Genomic DNA, 22,765 nt, shown 5'->3' with positions numbered 1-22,765 from the left:
TTTAACTTGAGTACTCGTGAAGGATTTCAGTCTTAAGTACAGGAAAGGACCTGAGAGCTTAATGACTAGAACAATGGCATCTGTAGGGGCGAACACGACTCGTATAATCCATCGAACCCTTCATGCCTTGTATTTTATTGTGTGTGTGTGTGTGTGTGTGTGTGGGTGTGTGTGTGTGTGTGTGTGTGTGTGTGTGTGTGTGTGTGTGAATATTTGTATCCTTTGTTTTCTAATTTTTTAAGAGACTGCATTCATAACTTGTATTTATCTATTTCCTCTGTTAAAAATGAGTAAAACAAAATTTAAATAACAGTTTCTAGGTTTATTTACTTTTGTAGTGTTTTGATATAAATGAAGAAAAATCGAGACAAAAAACAAAGCAGATATATCTCCATAGTTGAGCTACAAAAAAACAAGTTACCTTCATTTAAGAGTTAAATGTGGTTTGTGGCTTGTCAGCTATAACATGATTGACGACTAACTGGTATTACCAACATAAGTCAGCCAATATCGGTCAAAAGAATGAGTTACATAAAGAATGAAACAAATATAAAAATATGCAAGCAATTTTGTGCTAGTATTCAAAAGATTAAAACGCACACATATATATATATATATTCCTTAATCGTGACATGAATTTCGTGTGCAAAAGTGTAGATTGACAGCAAGACCCTCAACTTTGGACATAAGGTGATTGTAGTGCCAGACAGTTGGATAGGAAAGGATGAAACTGTGGAAAGTCTGTCTACTTTCAGCTTTCTGCTTATTCTTGGATCTTCCTTCAGTGCTTTACCACAGCAAAAACATTCAGTGAATGCATACACCTATGTTAAAGGACTAAGTAAAAAAAGACCTATAGAGAAGACATGACTGAGAGCGAATTAGAGATCATCACCAGTGCTTATCTATCTACTGACATTAATTAGTAGGTCAAACATGTAAAAGACAGACACAATATGGCATTCAGGGAAAATTAAATCTGAGGAAGAAAGTTCATTACAGTGCACTACACTACTGAAGTTTGTGTCAGGGTCCATATCCTAACGATTGTGTTTGTCCATTACTTCCCTTCATCACTTCACCACGCGCCTGTAAGCTCTCCATCCGGTGTGGGCTTGAAGTGTCAGGCTAAACTCTGCAAGTCCCAGAAGTTCGCAGGCAAACCCGCGTGAACTTATTCCTGACGCCATGACGTTGAAAGCGAGGCACGTGACGTCACTGGTACACTTCACAGCGCAGCCAATGGGCGAGGGCGTAGTTAGTGACGTCACAGCGGAAGACTTGAGGCGGGAGTTGTCCTGCACTAGTTGGTACGTACCTGAAACACCCATACCTATTTATTATTACATGTACTTGATGTACAAGTGTGTTGTACTTGGATACACATTCACTCATTGACACTCGCCGCGATATTAGACACTTGAAGACGAGCAATCACGTGACTTATAATGCGCCCACGTGATAACATAGAGTCTTTACTATAAAGCTAAGTTTTACCAGAAAAGTCGAGCTTCGTCCCGAAGACAAAAATCTCGCAGATGGTGAGAATATCGTCGGCAGCCTTGTACAGACTGACGAAGCGACCTGTGATTGGACGAGTGCAGTTGAGCAAACTTCCGGTTAAAGCCACTTGTTGACTGAAGAAGATGCACCGCTGTCCTTCAACGGACGGAAAGGTCGTAGGTCAAGGTCAAGATACACGCACTTCGAAGTTTTGTAATCTTGATGCTGGTAAGAAGTTAAGTAGGAGCATAGATTATTAGACTATAATTATGATTATGACTAGTTATCTCCAATACCAACGATGATGATGATGATGATGATGATGATGATGATGACATTCCCTTTTTAAAAAATCATTTAGCAGCACTGTAGTAAACGATAGAAATCTCAAAGTCACAGTTCAGGGCACTTTAAACATGTGAGTGTGTGTCTTCCTTCCCTTTTGAGTGTTTCTATCTTTAGCACACATATGTAAACCGTCAATACAAAGTGGGATTGGAAGACCTGCAACTGGATTGTAACCAACATGCTTACAGTTGGCGCCCTCTGGAGTGACCACTTTGTTAGCAGTTCGAAACTAAGCAAAAGTCAAAAACATTAATTTTCATCACTACGGTAGGGTAGGTCACTCACAGGCACAATCAGTCCTAGTGAAGAGCTGCACGCTGTGATGTTGTAGAAGCCCACCAGGTCCACCTTCCACCAGTTGTTGTAGGTGTCATTAGTGTGGCTACAGGAGTGCTGAAAAAAGTCACCATCGGTGTTGCCATCCACGGCCTTGTCAGCTGTTGCGTATGGGTGTAGGACTGCAGTAGAAATGTGACGAGCCGGCTTTCTCAGCGCCACATTCTCAGAAGCTGTAATACAAGAAATAAAAATCCTTAGCCTTATCACAGACTTTCAGTCAGGCAGTTTCACAAATGTACTTGCCTCAGAATGAAGAGAAAAGAATCCGTTTTAAATCCTATCCCGTCATCCCTGACTACACTTCTTCAAATAATTTTCTGTAAAACTCATCAGCATGGTGTAAGGATGTTGCATGGTTTGAAACAAGAGCAGTTAAACGATTCGTAAGGTATTAAAATGTTGATATTTCTTAAGTTGTGGTGATTGTCGCGTTACCACCCCCTGGCCGCCGGAAGATGCACGCCCGAAGTCCGCTCGCACAGCCGGAGACGAACGCGCAACCCCCTCCGCTCGGCCGGAGACGGCTTGCTGACATTCCATTCGAACCACAGGCTGAGCGCAGACCACAACAACAACGATGACAAAGACAACAAAACAGACAGGTTTATTAACTAAACATAAAATAACACTGACAGGAGGCAAGCATCAAAAATAATTCACAATAAAAGAGTTGCCCTGTGCACAGGCATGTTACAGTAGGCGAAGAAGAAGAAAGCAAAAAACAAAACAACAAGGGAAGACAAACCGCCCGCACGCACTGCTGGGTGGCAAGTCAAATGTCCGCACAAGGTGTTCGCTGGCGACAGCCCATCCTCTCTGGCCCGCGTGCCGCTACAGCGGTGACCCCCCCCCCCTCTCTCCCTCTGGATCAGCTGCCCCCCCCCTCACTTGTCTCTCGTCCGGGTAGACCTTGTCACGTGAGCCCCTGCTCGCCGGCCTCCACCCTAGGTGCTGATGGCTAGGCCGCACACTGGCGCAGCAGGGTTCCCGCTCACGCGCTGACGAGGCGATGAGGGCGCAGGGTCGACACAATGGCGGACAGTCACACAAAAGGCAATATGCAGAAACGACGACTTGGACGAAGAGCAAAACCAACATGAAGAATATGTAGAAAAACGTAGGGAATAGAAAAAAGCCTGTAGAGAGAAACAGTTTACCCAATCAACATACGGCATTCCAAGCATTACTCAACTTCTAATAACATCCTAGTACAAATACACAACTATGACCGGCCTGGTCACGAAACCGCTTGCTCAATAAAAAAAATGTCCTCATACAGCTACATACATTTCACCGTCAGACCATTGGCCCTTGATTCACAAATTCATACGTGGAAAAAACGGGCCGCACCGCAAGCGACGCGACCCGGGCATCACAAATTCTACCCTAACATCGTGAGGCACAAAGTCTTACACTAAAAAAAACGTGAACATAACTTGAACAAATAAAACCCCCTCACTCGCACTACCAATGCCAACCCGGGCCCTAAGACTAGAATAGTGTGGAACTCAAAGAAATAGACTCTGCTCACCCAAATCGGCTTGTGATGATGAGAGACCAGCGCCGGCCGCTAGGGCCACGGTCCCGCACCGTCCCCCACGTCCGGCGCCGTCCGCTGCTGGATAAAGACTCTCCAGAAAAACCAGAAAAACGCGCCAAGGACCCCACGCGAGCGAAAAGCAAGAAAAAGACAAAGAAAAGGGGGGAAAAAGCCAAAGAGAGGAGGGGTTCCCTGTCCCGTCCCGAAAAGAAGAGACCTGTGAAGACCCTGCGAGCAGCGGACGCGCGACGACGACGCCGCGAGTCAGGGCTCTTGGGCTCGCGAGACGGATAGGGTTACACAAGGACCAGGTAAACCGTCCCTTGATTCTCCCCATCCGTACGCACACACCCCGCGACAGGCCAACACAGTACGGGAAGCACAACACGGACAGCAGAAAAATCGCCGACACGCGACATATCCCCCTCCTTAAGACGAAGCCTTGCGAAGTTACCAAACCATCGCGTGTCAAGATTGAAGACAAGCTCTAGAATGGAAAACCACTAACAGAGTGCCACGCCCACAGATTCCGTCACGGCACCGCCCCCGATGTCGCCGGATGCAAGTTCGCGACCGCTCCTACAGCTGGTCCAAACGCACAACCACTTGCCGTGCCAGAGACGGCCCGCGACACATCCCCCTCCTTAGGACGAAGCCACGCGAAGTCTAACAACCGTCGCGGGTCGACACAAAAACCTCGAAAGAGACCCAACTAGAAGGTGCCACGTCCCCAGACGGGCAGAAACTCAAAAACATGCCAAAACATCAAACCTCCCCACGCTGCTAGCAAGCCTAGACAACATCAAAACTCAGAGTTCTCCCTCCAAAAGGAATACAAGGATGGAGCCTACTCGAGACTCGTAGTGCATAACAAACAAGCCAACCTGAATGCACGACGGCCAGGCCTCCACGACCTTAGGGAGCACCAATCACCTACGTGATATCATGAAAAATAAAACCATCCGCAGACATGCGCACATCCTAGCAAAAGAAGAAGAAAAGAGATTTACAGAGAATTCAAAACCACACCCACTCACATACAAGGATGCGCGTTCACGCCCAACTCAAGATACGTCCTCTCACTAATCCTAAGTAGAACTCTCCACTGTCCCCAGACGGCCCGCGACGCGTTGCTTCTGCCGCACGCAGAAAACGCCGGAGAAGGTGGAGCTGTTGCCAGGATACGTCCCATCCCAGGGAAGCACACAGCATCACACAGGAGACCTTATGCCCGCCAGGACCTGTCCCATCCCAGGGAAGGCACACAGCCCGGTCCTGGGGCTCACCAGCGTCTCCTCGCACATAAGCGCTTCTCTATCACTGCCGCCCCTCCACACTGGCCCGCTCTCGACAGCTGGCGCCAGTCCTACATCCCTCCTCTACCTGCAGCAGGTCCCTTCCTTTCCGTCACAGGGGCCTCCGTCAGCGCCTGTTCCGGACCCTGCCTGCAGTATCTCCATCCCCAGCCAGCCTTCGCGTCTCGCCCTCTTCGGCCGGCTGCAGTGATGCGGCGAGACCTACGTCTCCCACCTGCAGTCGCCTACTCTCCGCTCGAACGCCCCTGGTCTGGCTCTCCGGGGGATAAGGAAAACCTACACCTCTCAACCCTCCTCTCTCACTCACCTCCTGAAAAACAAAAACCCTCTCCTTCCCACTGGCCTCAACACCAGCCTCTACTCCACTAACCTCCTCGATATCATCCACTCCGCTAACCTTCACCCTGCTAGGTGACTTCTCTTCTCTCGCGACTGCAGCCTCACGCAACTCGTACTCACATGGAAACAACGACCTCTCCACAGATGTAACACCTCGCCCCTAGAACAACTAACACTGGGCCGCCCCTCCTCCAGTCTCACGTCAAGACCTACGACGACATGACTTGTCAACTACGTCCCCTAAATTATGACGTCTCCTGAGGTGGGTCTACTACCTCGCGCTCCATCGCGGTTGAGACACGCGCCACGTGATGGCCCCTCCCTCTGGCCAGATATAGAGAGCTGCCTACACCAGGCCCCAGGCGACCTACACCAGCCCCCGGGCGACCTCAACCAGTCCCCAGGCGACCTACACCAGCCCCCGGGCGACCTCTACCAGGCCCCAGGCGACCTACACCAGCCCCTGGCCGACCTCTACCAGGCCCCCCCTTACCTTGACCACCCAGGAAGCAAGCAGCACGTGACAGATCTCCCCCCACCAAGAAGGAGCACCCCGACAAAAGGATCCACGTGTGGTGCTTGCTGCACACACTCAAACCCAAAACCCTAATCCTAAAAAGCCTTATAACACAGCGCTAGGCACCTTCACCAATTTCCGACTCGCTATCATTCTCCTTGCTAGTTACCACCTCACTAGAATCTAACTCGCTCGTTTAAACTCACCGACATATTGGCGGTGGTGCCGGCGGACACCATCTTGTCACGAGACCGCCCCGACGTCGCCGGATGCACGTTCGCGACCGCTCGCACAGCCGGTGCAAACGTGCAATCACTGGCTCGGCCAAAGACGGCTCGCGACTTTCCGGCCGAACCGCCGCTGCCAACCATTAGCCCACTCGGTGCCGACATTCAGCCTGCAAGCACATGGAACGCAGACCTCGCTGTCGCCTGCAGCTGACTTACTAACCTCTCTAATGTCGACGCCTAGCTGGCAAGAATGATCACTGCCAACATCTAGCCACAAAGCCTTGACTTCGCCAACCTCTTCGCCGCCGGTCAAAGGCTTCGACGTCACTTGCACACAGCTACGTCACTAACCTTGCTGTTCTCCTGCACCCACTCTTCTCTGATCTCTCTTTTCAGTTCGTCGTAGTCGATGGAATCAAGAGGGGCTCCCCTTCCAACCAAGAGCATACACTGTTCAGAACAGCCGGATCACATACATCTCCCTATCAAACCGCGAGTTCAACTCCTCTCGCTCCCTGGCCAAGACAGGACTAGAAAGAAACATAAAAACCTTAATAAAGCAAAGTCAGCAAACATCCCACCAACCACTGAGATGCCATAACAGAGGAAACAACCTACAGTCCCAACAAAACACAAGAGGTACCTCAAGAACACGTACCGCACTGGAAGGACAGGCAAACCTTTGCGCAGTCCGTTACAACGAAACAAAAGAAACTTGGGTGAGCGTGCGAAGGTTCCACACCATCAGTCCTCCCAGCCCCAATAATAAAAAAAAAAAAAAAAAAAAACTCACACTCTCACACGCTGTGCACTAACTGCACACGAACCACCGCTAAATACAAAGGACGTTACAAAACAGGACAAGTCTACGCTCAAGGGTTCGAGGATAATAGGGTAGGGTGTCCCCGGCATCTCCACCATTTGTCGCGTTACCACCCCCTGGCCGCCGGAAGATGCACGCCCGAAGTCCGCTCGCACAGCCGGAGACGAACGCGCAACCCCCTCCGCTCGGCCGGAGACGGCTTGCTGACATTCCATTCGAACCACAGGCTGAGCGCAGACCACAACAACAACGATGACAAAGACAACAAAACAGACAGGTTTATTAACTAAACATAAAATAACACTGACAGGAGGCAAGCATCAAAAATAATTCACAATAAAAGAGTTGCCCTGTGCACAGGCATGTTACAGTAGGCGAAGAAGAAGAAAGCAAAAAACAAAACAACAAGGGAAGACAAACCGCCCGCACGCACTGCTGGGTGGCAAGTCAAATGTCCGCACAAGGTGTTCGCTGGCGACAGCCCATCCTCTCTGGCCCGCGTGCCGCTACAGCGGTGACCCCCCCCCTCTCTCCCTCTGGATCAGCTGCCCCCCCCCCTCACTTGTCTCTCGTCCGGGTAGACCTTGGTCACGTGAGCCCCTGCTCGCCGGCCTCCACCCTAGGTGCTGATGGCTAGGCCGCACACTGGCGCAGCAGGGTTCCCGCTCACGCGCTGACGAGGCGATGAGGGCGCAGGGTCGACACAATGGCGGACAGTCACACAAAAGGCAATATGCAGAAACGACGACTTGGACGAAGAGCAAAACCAACATGAAGAATATGTAGAAAAACGTAGGGAATAGAAAAAAGCCTGTAGAGAGAAACAGTTTACCCAATCAACATACGGCATTCCAAGCATTACTCAACTTCTAATAACATCCTAGTACAAATACACAACTATGACCGGCCTGGTCACGAAACCGCTTGCTCAATAAAAAAAAAATGTCCTCATACAGCTACATACATTTCACCGTCAGACCATTGGCCCTTGATTCACAAATTCATACGTGGAAAAAACGGGGCCGCACCGCAAGCGACGCGACCCGGGCATCACAAATTCTACCCTAACATCGTGAGGCACAAAGTCTTACACTAAAAAAAACGTGAACATAACTTGAACAAATAAAACCCCCTCACTCGCACTACCAATGCCAACCCGGGCCCTAAGACTAGAATAGTGTGGAACTCAAAGAAATAGACTCTGCTCACCCAAATCGGCTTGTGATGATGAGAGACCAGCGCCGGCCGCTAGGGCCACGGTCCCGCACCGTCCCCCACGTCCGGCGCCGTCCGCTGCTGGATAAAGACTCTCCAGAAAAACCAGAAAAACGCGCCAAGGACCCCACGCGAGCGAAAAGCAAGAAAAAGACAAAGAAAAGGGGGGAAAAAGCCAAAGAGAGGAGGGGTTCCCTGTCCCGTCCCGAAAAGAAGAGACCTGTGAAGACCCTGCGAGCAGCGGACGCGCGACGACGACGCCGCGAGTCAGGGCTCTTGGGCTCGCGAGACGGATAGGGTTACACAAGGACCAGGTAAACCGTCCCTTGATTCTCCCCATCCGTACGCACACACCCCGCGACAGGCCAACACAGTACGGGAAGCACAACACGGACAGCAGAAAAATCGCCGACACGCGACAGTGATACCAAATATGGACATTACAATATATTGAGGTCAAACATATGCATCGACATATAAATAAGGACAGAGGAACATCTTCGATTCGTGATGATAGTATTGTTGAGATTTTTATAGTAATTTTAGAATTTTTCTCGCTTCCTCTACTAAATAGCAGAGAGGTAGACACACTGGACCTAAACATAAGGACGAAATTCAAGACAGAGAGGTTTAACAAATACTACTTATCATCACCTATCAATGACTCTTTACCTTTAACTCGTTGTATATCCCACATTATTTCCCTATTAAATTTTATGATAAGCAGTATCAGAGACAGGGGTAGGGATGGAAAGAAGATCTTTAGCATTTTGGTAAAACAGTGTACATTAAAATCATCTTTATCAAGTCAAACGCAACCATCAGTTTTACAATGAAACAGTATGTGATGTTCAATGACTACCTAGTGAGATTATTTACTTTTATCAAACTACTGGTCAAGTATTTAACACATGAATTTCCTTCCAATTTAGTTATAAGACCCTTCAGAGACAGGGTTGGGCATCCAAACAATTACAAAAAAGATATATCAAACTAACCCCTCAGTTTCATAAACCCTATGATCCAATATGCAATTGTATAGTTAAAAAAATAATTGTATAATATTTGTTTAAATGTTTCAAATACCCCGGAGGCTAAATGTAATACTGCCTGATTGGAAGCATGAGGAGTGAATATGTTTACGGTCTAAATAAGGAATTTAGGGTATTTTTATCTATAACCAACGATAAAAATATCTACAAACATAGAGTTCAATATTTTGCTGCGTTTTCTTCCAATAATTCAAAACTGTTTTTTTCCATGATTAACGAAGTTCTGGTCTTCGGGTTCTCGGTTTTCACTCTGTCTTCCCCAAACTGGGAAATCACCTAGAGGTGGAAGCACCTTCCTACTTAAACAACCAACCAGCCCGCTTTGAAGAGTAAGAGTTTGCCTTGATAATTACAACAGTTTATCGATAGTAATAATTATTAAATAATAAACAACAAATATACAAGAGAAAGGGGATGGACACATTTCTAGTTTTCAAAGGTTTTATTTCTCTTTAGAAATTTCTCGTTAGCAAGATATCTAAAACTGAAACTAAACAAAATAAAGACATTCGTTAATCGTGGAAAAAACAGTTTTGAATTATTTATTGTTGTAAGGGTTTTACTCCAGCAAAATACTTACCAAAAACAGCTGAGACGAAATACAGGTAGAAACAAAACAACTTTTTTGTGTTGTGAAGACTGTCCGGGTGTGTGAAGAAAGGTTTACCAAGTAGGTGTGTCATTGTGTTGATATATCAGCCCTCGGTGCTAGTGAAGTCTTCACAAACTGTCTCTGATGGCGGTCAACCTGGCTATGGTGAGAACACTTGCTGAAATACTAGTTGTCTCTGAGCTTTGCTCTCTGTGTGCTTGTGTGTGTGTGGAGAATAGAATAAAAAGAAACCCAACAAAATAAAAGAAGGAGCGAAACACATAAAAACCGTCTGTTGTTTATGACCGGCAGGACTGTGTTCACCTGTCTATAAAATGTCTACAAAATATTGCAATCAAACACAACCCGCTAGAAGTGATTCAGAACTCAATATCACATAATTTCGAAACAATAACATTAATATTTGAAAATAAACTGAGAGGCAGCAATGTTTGACTTGGGTACTCGTAAAGTTTTGGTGTGTTAAGTATGGGAAAAGAATCTGAGAGCTTGATGACAATGGATTCTACGGGGACGACCACTAATCCATCCAACCCTTTATAGCTTGTATTTTATTTCGTGTGTGTGTGTGTGTGTGTGTGTGTGTGTGTGTGTGTGTTTGTTTGTTTTAACATCTTTATCCTTTGTTTTCATTGTTTATAAATCTGTAAATGGGAGTTCTTGCCTTTCTTGAAAGCCGATTACATGAAGAAAAAAGGAAATGGTATCTAGCGTAAAGGTAGAAATAACTACCTTTCTCTTGCCGTCAATCAAGTGCAAAGAACTGACAGTTTAATGGACACTGACACTTTTGAATACAGGACGCATTTATGTCGGTTATATTCACACCGCAAATTTTTCAAAACTCAGAATATCTGTACCGGCAGCCCAAGTGGATACCCACCCACCCGACTATTGTACCGGATTCCCCGATCGACGGACTGTCCAGACAGTTAAGTGTTATTTGCGGAGGGAATCATAAATGTCCCGTGAAACGTGGATCCCACTATTTAGTTTCCATCATCTCATTTCTTTTCTTTCAAAGCATGAAATGTGTTTCTCGTTGGCAATATCTTTTACAATAGTCAGCAGTTTTGTGTGTGTGTGTGTGAGGTGGCATGAGGGACTCACTGACAACAATCAATGGATCGAGAACAGGAATAAATTCCTGAAACTTCTCGAATCAGATGTGACCTAACAGCCCGTATGTAGCTGCATTGGTGATCTTCGTAAGTTAAAGGTTAAAGTATGGCTAGAGTACACTGTGTGGTCATCTAAGAGGTCAACTCTGAGGTCACTCGAAAATTTGCTCTTGCGTAAAGAAAGTTAGACAAAGTTCATGGCATACAACAGTTTTTTTTTAAAGCAAGTAAAGGTGGGAAAGTCGATATTTTTGCTTTGTTTGAATTGTTTATGCCACATTCATTGATCGAATCCTCTATTTCTGTGATCACTGAAAACAGCAGAGACTGCATCTGATGAAGAAACTTCGTAGTTTGAATAATGTCTCGAGTACCAGAGGTTGCATACATGTGTGGTCTGTGTCTGTGTGCACTTCTGAGAAATCTTTGATCACGGTCCGTTTGTTGTTGCTGTTATGTCAATTGTTGATAGAGAGTTGTACTTACATTGACTCAGCCATGGATGAAATGGTCTCATTCTGTGATCACACAAACATGATTTGCCTCAGGTTCATCATCTCTTGAGTGGTAGAGATGGAATACAAGATAAAACCGTGTTCACAGTATCCTCACTTTTAACATCGCCGCTGGTGTGGCCACCATCTCATCAAAAATAAGACAAGGCAGGCCATGAACTAGTCAATTAAGGCAAAGTAAATCTTCCACAAAGACCAGCACACGCTAACATCATCATTGTTCTATCCTACCACGGTAGAAAAAACTGTAGGATGAGAAATGTGTTTAGACAAACTCATTGAGTCTTCGCTGTTACTTTGCATTTAGCAAGCGCGACATGGGGGACATCCTTACAGTGCCATCCTGATTATTTTATTTTCTCCTCGTTATCTCTGTTCTGAAAAACAACTGTCAGGTTTGTGACATGCGCAGCAAGTCAGATGTGACGTTGGGAGTGACGTGTGTGTGTGTGTGGGGGGGGATCTGTAAAGGGAGGTAAGCGAAGGAGACTGCTTTGACTCTTGTCTTGCAGGAAGCTATCTTTCTTTAATTTTGTAAGCAAACATTGTTAATAAGAAGGTTTTTTTTTCCCCTTTCTAATTTTTTAAGTGACTGCATTCATAACTTATATTTATCGATTTCCTCCGTTACAAAAACAGTAAAACAAATTTCAATAACAGTTTCTAGTTTAATTTATTTTTTAGCGTTTTGATCAAAAGGAAGAAGAAATCGAGATAAGAACCAAAGGAGATGTATTTCCATAATTAAGCTACAAACTAACAAGTTACCTTCATTTAAGAGTTAAATGTGGTTTGCGGCTTGTCAGCTATAACATGATTGACGACTAACTGTTATTACCAACATAGGTCAGCCAATGTCGGTCAATAGAATGAGTTACATAAAGAATGAATACAACTATCAAAATATGCAAGCAATTTTGTGTCAATATTCAAAAGATTAAAACTTACACACATTCATTAATCAGGACACGAATTTCGTGTGCAAAAGCGTAGATTGACAACAAGACTCTTATCGTTGGACATAAGGTGAGCTTAGTGCAAGACAGTTGGATAAAAAAGGATGAAACTGTGGAAAGTCAGTTAAATGCCAATCAAAATTCAAAAGTGAGGGTCAGGTTGAATTTATTTTCCGTCAAGAAAGTAGCTCTGGCAAAGAGGAGAAAGGGTGATCATCGTCTGACAAGGAGACATGTCCTGTGTTGATTTTACTCGCTGGTTCGCTACCCATGCTAGGACTATTTACCATTGAATTAACTGACAATATTCATGCCAGCAAACGCCTATTGGATTCACAAGCACGAAGGTTATGATCCAGGTGTTACAAGCTGGAAGCTGGATTAAAGATCTTTGCATACCTGGCTCTCTGTTCACCAACAACGGACTTGGATATAGCAGTGTGTAAGCAAGTCTGTCACTTAGCACTTCCTGCTTATTGTTGGAATTTTTTTTTGGTATATTACCACAGTAAACACATTCAGTGAATGCATACACCTAGGTAAATGAACTAATTAAAAAATACCGGTAAAAGAAGACATGAATAAGAGCGAATTAGAGATCATAACTTTCGCTTATACATCTACTAACATTAATTAATCCGTCAAACATGTAAAAAATACCTGAAATATGGCATTCAAGGAAAATGAAATTTCAGAAAGAAAGTTGATGAAAGTACGTAAAGTGAAGTTTGTGTCAGGGTCCATATCCTAACGATTGTGTTTCTCCATTACTTCCCTTCATCACTTCACCACGCGCCTGTAAGCTCTCCATCCGGTGTGGGCTTGAAGTGTCAGGCTAAACTCTGCAAGTCCCAGAAGTTCGCAGGCAACACCGCGTGAACTTGTTCCTGACGCCATGACGTTGAAAGCGAGGCACGTGACGTCACTGGTACACTTCACAGCGCAGCCAATGGGCGAGGGCGTTGTTAGTGACGTCACAACGGAAGAATTGAGGCGGAAGTTGTCCTGCACTAGTTGGTACGTACCTGAAACACCCAGACCATTTATTATTACATGTACTTGATGTACAAGTGTGTTGTACTTGGATACACATTCACTCATTCACACTCGCAGCGATATTAGACACTTGAAGACGAGCAGTCACGTTACTTATAATGTGCCCACGTGATAACATAAGAGTCTGTACTGTAAGGCTAAGCTTTACCAGAAAAGTCGAGCTTCGTCCCGAAGACAAACATCTCGCAGATGGTGAGAACCTTGTTAGCAGCCTTGTACACACTGACGTAGCGACCTGTGATTGGACGAGTGCAGTTGAGCAAAGTTCCGGTTAGAGCCACCTGTTGACTGAAGAGGACGCACCGCTGTCCTTCAAGGGACGGAAAAGGTCGTCGGGTCAAGGTCAGATACACGCACTTCGAAGTTTTGTAATCTTGATGCTGGTAAGAAGATTAGGAGCACAGATTATTAGACTATAATTATGATTATGACTAGTTATCTCCAAATACCAAGGATAATGATAATGAGGAGATGATAATGATGATGATGACATTCTCTATTTTTAAAAAGCCATGTAGAAGGGTTCCCAGTGACTTAATCCCCAGACACTTCATCCCCGACACTTAATCCCCGACACTTAATCCCCTAGACTTTTAATCCCTAAGCACTTCATCCCAAGAAACTTAATCCCTAAACTAAATCCTTTACTATAAAAATTATGAAGTCAGCGAAAAATTTAATTGAAATTCAAATAATTCAAATTCAAATCACGCTATTAACTTCAACATCATTTGAACATCTACAACATTAGTTAAAGTTCATATAAGCTAGTAAATTTAATGTTCTTCAACAATATGATATGACAATTGTTCTTGAGTGTTCGCGAGGTAATTGCTGTTAATCAAAATGAAAGGTAAGCTAATGATCGGAGGTAGAGAAGACGATCCATTGACTCATATCTCTCTACAATGTTGCTAATTCTCCTGCTAACTCAGCGAATTTCCTCTTTGGACGTTTCTCTGTGCCGGCGCATGATTGTAGAACAGACGCCTTGTGTAGCTGGCAATCCTTACGTAGACCATCAAGGAATGTCCACATTGTTGGGTGATGACAGGAGAAGAGAGATTGAAGGGCGTGATGCCAACCCTCCACAGAGTTGTTTGTTCGTGTTATACAGGCATTAAACAATGCTTTATAAAAAGAATCAGTGATTAGAAATCACACATTGCTCTGTACAGGAATAAGTGTGTGGGGATGACGTATTCTAATTCAATGCTTTGACAGAAGCATTACATAATGCTTTATAAAAGATTAAGTGCCTGGGGATTAGGTGTCGGGGATGAAGTGTCTGGGGATTAAAAGTCTAGGGGATTAAGTGTCGGGGATGAAGTGTCTGGGGATTAAAAGTCTAGGGGATTAAGTGTCGGGGATGAAGTGTCAGGGATGAAGTGTCTGGGGATTAAGTGACCGGACACCATGTAGCAGCACTTTAGTAAACAACAGAAATCTGAAAGTCACAGTTCAGGGCACTTTAAACGTGAGTGTGTGTCTTCCTTCCGTTTTGAGTGTTTCTATTTTTAGCACACATATGTGAACCGTCAAAACAAAGTGGGATTGGAAGATCTGAAAGTTGATTGTAACCAACATGCTTACAGTTGGCGCCCTCTGGAGTGACCATTTCGTTACCAGTTCGAAACTAAGCAAAGGTCAAAACATTAATTTTTATCGCTAAGGTAGGGTACGTCACTCACAGCAACAATCCGTCCTCGTGAAGAGCTGAACGCTGGTGATGTTGTAGAAGCCCATCAGGTCCACCTTCCACCAGGTGTTGGTAACTTCACTAGTGTGGGTACAGGAGTGGTGAGAAAAGTCACCATCGGTATTGCCATCCACGGCCTTGTCAGCCGTCGCTAATTGGTAGTATGCATAAGTAGAGATGTGAAAAGCCGGCTTTCTCAGCGCCACATTCTCAGAAGCTGTAAAACAAAAAATACAAATCCTTAACCTTATCACAGACTTTCAGTCAGGCAGTTTCACAATGTACTTGCCACAGAATGAACAAGCCTGGAGAAGAGACAAGAATCCGTTTTGAATCCTATCCCGTCATCCCTGACTACACTTCTGAAACCAAATCCATTACAACAGTAAATAATGTCAGGGACGCGTTCACACTTTCACTCACTGTACGCACACGTCCCCAATATGTGTTCTTTCATTCACAAATCACATAGATTTTTCGTGGGCAACAAAACTTTTATATCAGTCAACATTAAACACACACACACGATACTGCGAACTATATATATATAAAGTCTGAAGGTTTTCCACGCCGCGGCCTGTAAATCAAAGCTGTCGTATGTTTTTGAATAGTTCGTTAAAGTCTTAGTTACTCACACCGCACTGTCTGAAGAGAACGTCTGTACAACCAAAATTAAAAGTCCTGGTAAACTCCTCCCTTTCCCTGGTCCAGAAATTGTGCAGTCTTGGCAACACTTGGCTGATATCCACAAACAAAAACTCTTAGGGGAAACCACATACACGTTCCGGTTCTTAGTAGGAGTAAGTGTTGTCATGGCAGACACCTAGTCGACGACTAAGAATATATTCCCTGGGATCAACTCACAAGATCCAAAGCGAACACAACGAATAAATTCTCTGTGAACGACACACAAGATCCAAAGCGGACACTCCACACTTTCAGTCCGCCTCTCTTCACTGCCCACAGCCGTCTGCTTCCTTCCAAATAATTTTCACCCTACGTCCCTCTCCAATTGCGTCATAAAATGACGTCTGGTTCTGACGCTAACCGCGACGCAACAAAAACACTCTCATACTGGTAAGGGCAATAATCCCTGACTAACACAGACAGGGGCAACAACCCTCTGTTCCTAACAGTTTGTGGTTCAAAGAAAAGGCTCCTATGTTATAGATGTGCATCTATGATTCTGTCCTACACATAAGTTACCCGTCGGCTAAAGTTGTATTCGATGTGCTGATCTACTCGTTATATAAAGATCCAAATAACACAAAAATCATAGATGTTACCTGAGCTTACAGCACCTCACAGGAGGTGTTTATTGGTGATTTTTTTCAAAGTAGTAAAATAATGCTGTTGTTTCTAATTAATCCTTTTCCATATTTCCTGTACTTTAACAAAAAAATCCACCTTGAAAATACTTACCAAAAACAGCTGAGAAGAAATACAGGTACAAACAAAACACCTTTTTTGTGTTGTGACGACTGTCCGGGTGTGTGAAGAAAGGTTTGCCAAGTAGGTGTGTCATTGTGTTGATATATCAGCCCTCGGTGCTAGTGAAGTCTTTACAAACTGTCTCTGATGGTGGTCAACCTGGCTCTGGTGAGAACACTTGCTGAAATACTAGTTCAGCTCTGAGTTTTACTCTCTGTGGGCTTATGTGTATGTGTGTGTGAGTGTGTGGAGAATAGAATAAAAGAAACCGAACAAAATAAAAGAAGGAGCAAAACACATAAAAACCGTCTGTTGTTTATGATCGGGCAGGGACTGTGTTCACCAGTCTTTAAAATGTCTAGAAAATATTGCAATCAAACAAACCCTTTAGAAGTGATTCACAACCCAATGTCACATAATTTTAAAGCAACAAAATTAATTTAAAAAAAAACTGAGCTGCAGAAATGTTTAACTTGAGTAATCGTGAAAGGGTTTGTGTGTTAAGTATAGGAAAGGATCTGAGAGCTTGATGACTACAACAATGGTTTCTACGGTGACGAACACCGTTTTCATCGTTTATAAATCTGTGTAAATTCGAGTTCTTGTCTTTATTGTAAGTTGATTACTGGAAGAATAGAAGAAATGTTATCTAGCATACCCACGTAAAGGAAGAAATAATGCCTTTCTCTTCCCGTCAATCAAGTACAAAGAACTGGCAGTTTAAAGGACACTGACCATGTGATGAATGAAATTCTCTCATTCTGTGTCACACAACTCTATTAACCGATAGGTCAATGGCATCTGTTGAAGTTTGCAGACAAGTACCAAGTTACAGGAATTCTCAGGTGCTTATGCCGCGTTTTTCTTTCGTTATTTTTTTGCTCTTCTTTCTTTTATCGATCTTTTGAATACAGGACGCAGTTTATGTCCGTTATATTCACACCGCAAATTTTTAAAACTTAGAATATCTGTAAAGGCAGCCGAAATGGATACCCACCCACCCGACTACTGTACCGGACTACCCGATCTTTTTACTGTCCAGACAGTTAAATGTAATTTGCCGGGGGAATCATAAATGTCATGCCGACAGCCAATCCCACTATTTATTTTCCATCATTTTATTTCTTTTCTTTCAAAGCATGAAATGTGTTTTACGGTGGCAGGACCTTTTACAAAAGTCAGCAGTTTTTTGTGTGAGGTGTCACGAGGAATTCACTGAAAAGAATCAATGGATCGAGAACAGAAATAAATTCCTGAAACTTCTCGAATCAGATGTGACCTAACAGCCCCCACGAAGCTGCATTGAAGATTTTCGTAAGTTAACGGTGAAAGTATGGCTAGAGTACACTACGCGGGGTCACCTAAGAGGTCAACTCAGAGGTCACTCGAAAATTTGCTCTTGCGTAAAGGAAGTTAGACAAAGTTCATGGCAGACACCATTTTTTTTAAAAGCAAGTAAAATGGCAAGTTCAGCAAAGATAATAGATAATGTGTTTGGGGTTTGTTGGACCTCTTGGGCTTTTACATCATCTACAGTGTGGAGATCTTCCGCAGGACTGACTGTTGTTGTAAGGGCGATAGCCCTTTATTTACTTCAAGACAGATTAACAAACACGCAAAAAAAGAAAAAGAAAAAAAGAAAAATGTATTACGAGGATTAGCACGAATGCACAATAATGTTTTTAGAAAGAAATTTTAATTTTTAACAAGTAATTTTAATTTATACAGGTAACCCTGCTTATTCATGGATCTTCCTCAGTGCATTACCACAGTAAAAACATTCAGTGAATGCAAACACCTATGTTAAAAGACTAATTAAAAAAAAGACCTATAGAGAAGACATAAATGAGCGAATTACAGATCATCGCCAGTGCTGATATATCTACTAACTTTATTAAAACGTCAAACATGTAAAAGACAGCCACAATATGGCATTCATGGAAAATTAAATCTCAGGAAGAAAGTTGATGACAGTACACTACACTACTGAAGTTTGTGTCAGGGTCCATATCCTAACGATTGTGTTTGTCCATTACTTCCCTTCATCACTTCACCACGCGCCTGTAAGCTCTCCATCCGGTGTGGGCTTGAAGTGTCAGGCTAAACTCTGCAAGTCCCAGAAGTTCGCAGGCAACACCGCGTGAGCTTGTTCCTGACGCCATGACGTTGAAAGCGAGGCACGTGACGTCACTGTGTACACTTCAAAGCGCAACCAATGCGCGAGGCTGCAGTTAGTGACGTCACAGCGGAAGTAGTGAAGCGGGAGTTGTCCTGCACTAGTTGGTACGTACCTGAAACACCCAGACCTATTTATTATTACGTGTACTTGATGTACAAGTGAGTTGTACTTGGATACACATTCATTCATTCACACTCGCCGCGATATTAGACACTTGAAGACGAGCAGTCACGTGACTTTTAAAGTGCACACGTGATAACATAGAAGGCTGTGCTATAAAGTTAAGTTTTACCAGAAAAGTTGAGTTTCGTCCCGAAGACAAAAATCTCGCATATGGTGAGAAAGTCGTCGGCAGCTTTGTACACACTGACGAAGCGACCTGTGATTGGACGAGAGCAGTTGAGCAAACTTCCGGTTACAGCCACCTGTTGACTGAAGAAGATGCACCGCTGACCCTCAACGGCCGGAAAGGTCGGGGTCAAGGTCAGATACACGCACTTCGAAGTTTTGTAATCTTGATGCTGGTAAGAAGATTAGAAGCACAGATTATTAGACTATAATTATGATTATGACGAGTTATCTCCAATACAAAGAATGAAGATTGATGATGATGATGATGATGATGATGATGATGATGATGATGACATTCTCTTTTTCAAAAAAATCATGTAGCAGCACTCTAGTAACGATATAAATCTTAAAGTCACAGTTCAGGGCACTTTAAACATGTGAGTGTGTGTCGTCCTTCCTTTTGAGTGTTTCTATATTAAGCACGCATAGATGTGAATATGTGAATATATATGTAAGTACAAAGTGGGATTGGAGATTGTAACCAACATGCTTACAGTTAGCGCCCTCTGGAGTGACCACTTCGTTACCAGTTCGAAAACTAAGCAAAGGTCAAAACATCAATTATCATCACCACGGTCACTCACAGCAACAATCAGTCCTCGTGAAGAGCTGCACGCTGGTGATGTTGTAGAAGCCCATCAGGTCCACCTTCCACCAGGTGTTGTAGTTGTCATTAGTGTGGGTGCAGGTGTAGTGAGAAATGTCACCATCGGTGTTGCCATCCACGGCCTTGTCAGCTGTTGTGTTTGAGTTTAAAGTAGACATGTGACGAGCCGGCTTTCTCATCGCCACATTCTCAGAAGCTGTAATACAAGAAATAAAAATCCTTAGCCTTATCACAGACTTCCAGTCAGGCAGTTTCACAATTTACTTGCCTGAGAATGAATAACCCTGTAGAAGAGAGAAGAATCAGTTTTGAATCCTATCCCGTCATCCCTGACTACACTTCTTCAAGTAATTTTCTGTAAAACGCATCAGGATGTTGTAAGGATGTTGCATGGTTTGAGATTTGTGAAGCTAAACTATTGTTCAGATATTCAAATGTTTGTGGTGATACCAAACATGGACATCACAATACATTGAGGTCAAACCTAGTGTCAACATATAAATAACAACATGTAAATAAGGACAGAGGACAATTTTCGATGCGTGATGATAGTATTCTTAAAATTTGCACTTTTATTGTAATTTTAGAAGTTTTTCGCTTCCTCTACTAAAAAGCAGAGAGGTAGAGACACTGGACCTAATCAGAAAGACGAAATTCAAGATTGAGAGGTTTAGCAAAAGCTAGTTATTTTATCTTTATTTTTTTAAAAGTTACTAAATTATTCCTCTCGAAGTTTATCACATTCAGCAAAGTTGTTCTTGTTTAGGTTTTAGTTATAAGTAATGTTAAAGACAAAATATGCGAAGCTAAAACCATTACAACAGTAAATAAACAATTCAAAACTGTTTTTTAATTAATCCTTTTCTATATTTCCTTTACTTTACCAAAACAATCCACCTTGAAAATACTTACCTAAAACAGCTGAGACGAAATACAGGTACAAATAAAACACCTTTTTTGTCTTGTGACGACTGTCCGGGTGTGTCATTGTGTTGATATATCAGCCCTCGGTGCTAGTGAAGTCTTTACAAACTGTCTCTGATGGCGATCCACCTGGCTCTGGTGAGAACACTTGCTGAAATACTAGTTCAGCTCTGAGATTTTCTCTCTGCGTGCTTGTGTGTGTGTGTGGAGAATAGAATAAAAGAAACCCAACAAAATGCAAGAAGGAGCAAAACACACAAAACCGTCTTTTGTTCATGGGCAGGGACTGTGTTCACGTCTATAAAATGTCTAGAAAATATTGCAATCAAACACCACCCATCAGAAGTGATTCAGAACTCAATGTCACATAATTTCAAACAATAAAATTAATTTTTGAAAAAACTGAGCTGCAGAAATGTTTAACTTGAGTACTCGTGAACGATTTGTGTGTTAAGTATAGGAAAGGATCCGAGAGCCTCATGACTAGAACAATGGTTTCTATGGGGACGAAAACTAATCCATCCAACCCTTCATAGCTAGTATTTTATTTTGTTTTGTGTGTGTGTTTTAACATCTTTATCCTTCGTTTTCATTGTTTATAAATCTGTGGAAATGCGAGTTCTAGTTTTTATTGTAAGCTGATTACTGGAAGAAAAGAAAAAATGGTATCTAGCATAAAGGAAGAAATAACTACCTTTCTCTTGCCGCCAATCAAGTGCACAGAGTTGACAGTTTAAAGGACACTGCCCATGTGATGGATGAAATGCTCTCATTCTGAGTCACACAACTATAGTTAACCGTAGTGTCAATGCCATCTGTTGGAGTTTGCAGACAAGTACCAAGTTACAGGAATTCTCAGCTGCTTATGCCGTTGTTTTTCTTCGTTATTTTTTTTATTTTTCTTTCTCTTATCGGTCTTTTGAATACAGGACGCAGTTTATGTCGGTTATATTCACACATCAAATTTTTAAAACTCAGATCATCTGTACAGGCAGCCGAAATGGATACCCACCCACCGGACTACTTGTACCGGACTACCCGATCGACGGACTGTCCAGACAGTTAAATGTAATTTGCCGGGGGAATCATAAATGTCATGCCGCTCGCCGATCCCAATATTTAGTTTCCATCATTTTATTTCTTTTCTTTCAAAGCATGAAATGTGTTTCTCTTTGGCAGGACCTTTTACAAAAGGCAACAGTTTTTTGTGTGAGGTGTCACGAGGAATTCACTGAAAAGAGTTAATGGATCGAGAACAGAAATAAATTCCTGAAACTTCTCGAATCAGATGTGACATAACAGCCCCCAAAGCCGCATTGAAGATTTTCGTAAGTTAAAGGTGAAAGTATGGCTAGAGTACACTGTGTGGGGTCACCAAAGAGGTCAACTCAGAGGTCACTCGATAAACTGCTCTTGCGTAAAGGAAGTTAGACAAAGTTCATGGCATGCACCATTTTTTTCAAAAAAGCAAGTAAAATGGCAAGTTCAGCAAAGATAATAGATAATGTGTTTGGGGTTAGGTGGACCTCCTGGGCTTTTACATCATCTACCGTGTGGAGATCTTCCGCAGGATTGACTGTTGTTGTAAGGGCAATAGCACTACTCTGCAGTCCCTTTATTTACTTCAATACAGATTAACAAACACGCAAAAAAAAGAAAAAAAAATTATTACGAGGATTAGCACGAATGCACAATAATGTTTCTAGAAAGAAATTTTAATTTTTAACAAGTAATTTTAATTTATACAGGTAACCCTGCTTATTCATGGATCTTCCTCAGTGCATTACCACAGTAAAAACATTCAGTGAATGCAAACACCTATGTTAAAGGACTAATTAAAAAAAAAAGACCTATAGAGAAGACATGAGTGAGCGAATTACAGATCATCACCAGTGCTGATATATCTACTAACTTTATTAAAGCGTCAAACATGTAAAAGACAGCCACAATATGGCATTCATGGAAAATGAAATATCGAAAAGAAAGTTGATGACAGTACACTACACTACTGAAGTTTGTGTCAGGGTCCATATCCTAACGATTGTGTTTGTCCATTACTTCCCTTCATCACTTCACCACGCGCCTGTAAGC

General features: G+C 43.2%; 1 long non-coding RNA gene across 2 annotated transcripts; it reads right to left on the bottom strand.

Annotated features, from left to right (window-relative positions):
- Positions 1-325: 325 nt before the first annotated feature.
- LOC112555336 lies at positions 326-13,794 on the bottom strand. 2 transcript variants are annotated; one of them, XR_003097443.1, is made up of 6 exons: positions 13,632-13,794; positions 11,443-13,452; positions 9,803-9,974; positions 2,137-2,360; positions 1,498-1,728; positions 326-1,318 (listed from the first exon to the last, which is right to left on the bottom strand). It is a non-coding gene; the product is annotated as an uncharacterized LOC112555336 (long non-coding RNA). The 2 variants fall into 2 exon arrangements; XR_003097442.1 differs by lacking the exon at positions 9,803-9,974 and having other exon boundaries at positions 13,632-13,791.
- Positions 13,795-22,765: the final 8,971 nt, after the last annotated feature.

Source organism: Pomacea canaliculata, linkage group LG14 (assembly GCF_003073045.1).
Source record: "Pomacea canaliculata isolate SZHN2017 linkage group LG14, ASM307304v1, whole genome shotgun sequence".
NCBI classification, from domain to species: Eukaryota; Metazoa; Mollusca; class Gastropoda; order Architaenioglossa; family Ampullariidae; genus Pomacea; species Pomacea canaliculata.
Note: the sequence above shows the minus strand (reverse complement) of the source record. Positions and strands in the feature narration are given on the sequence as shown.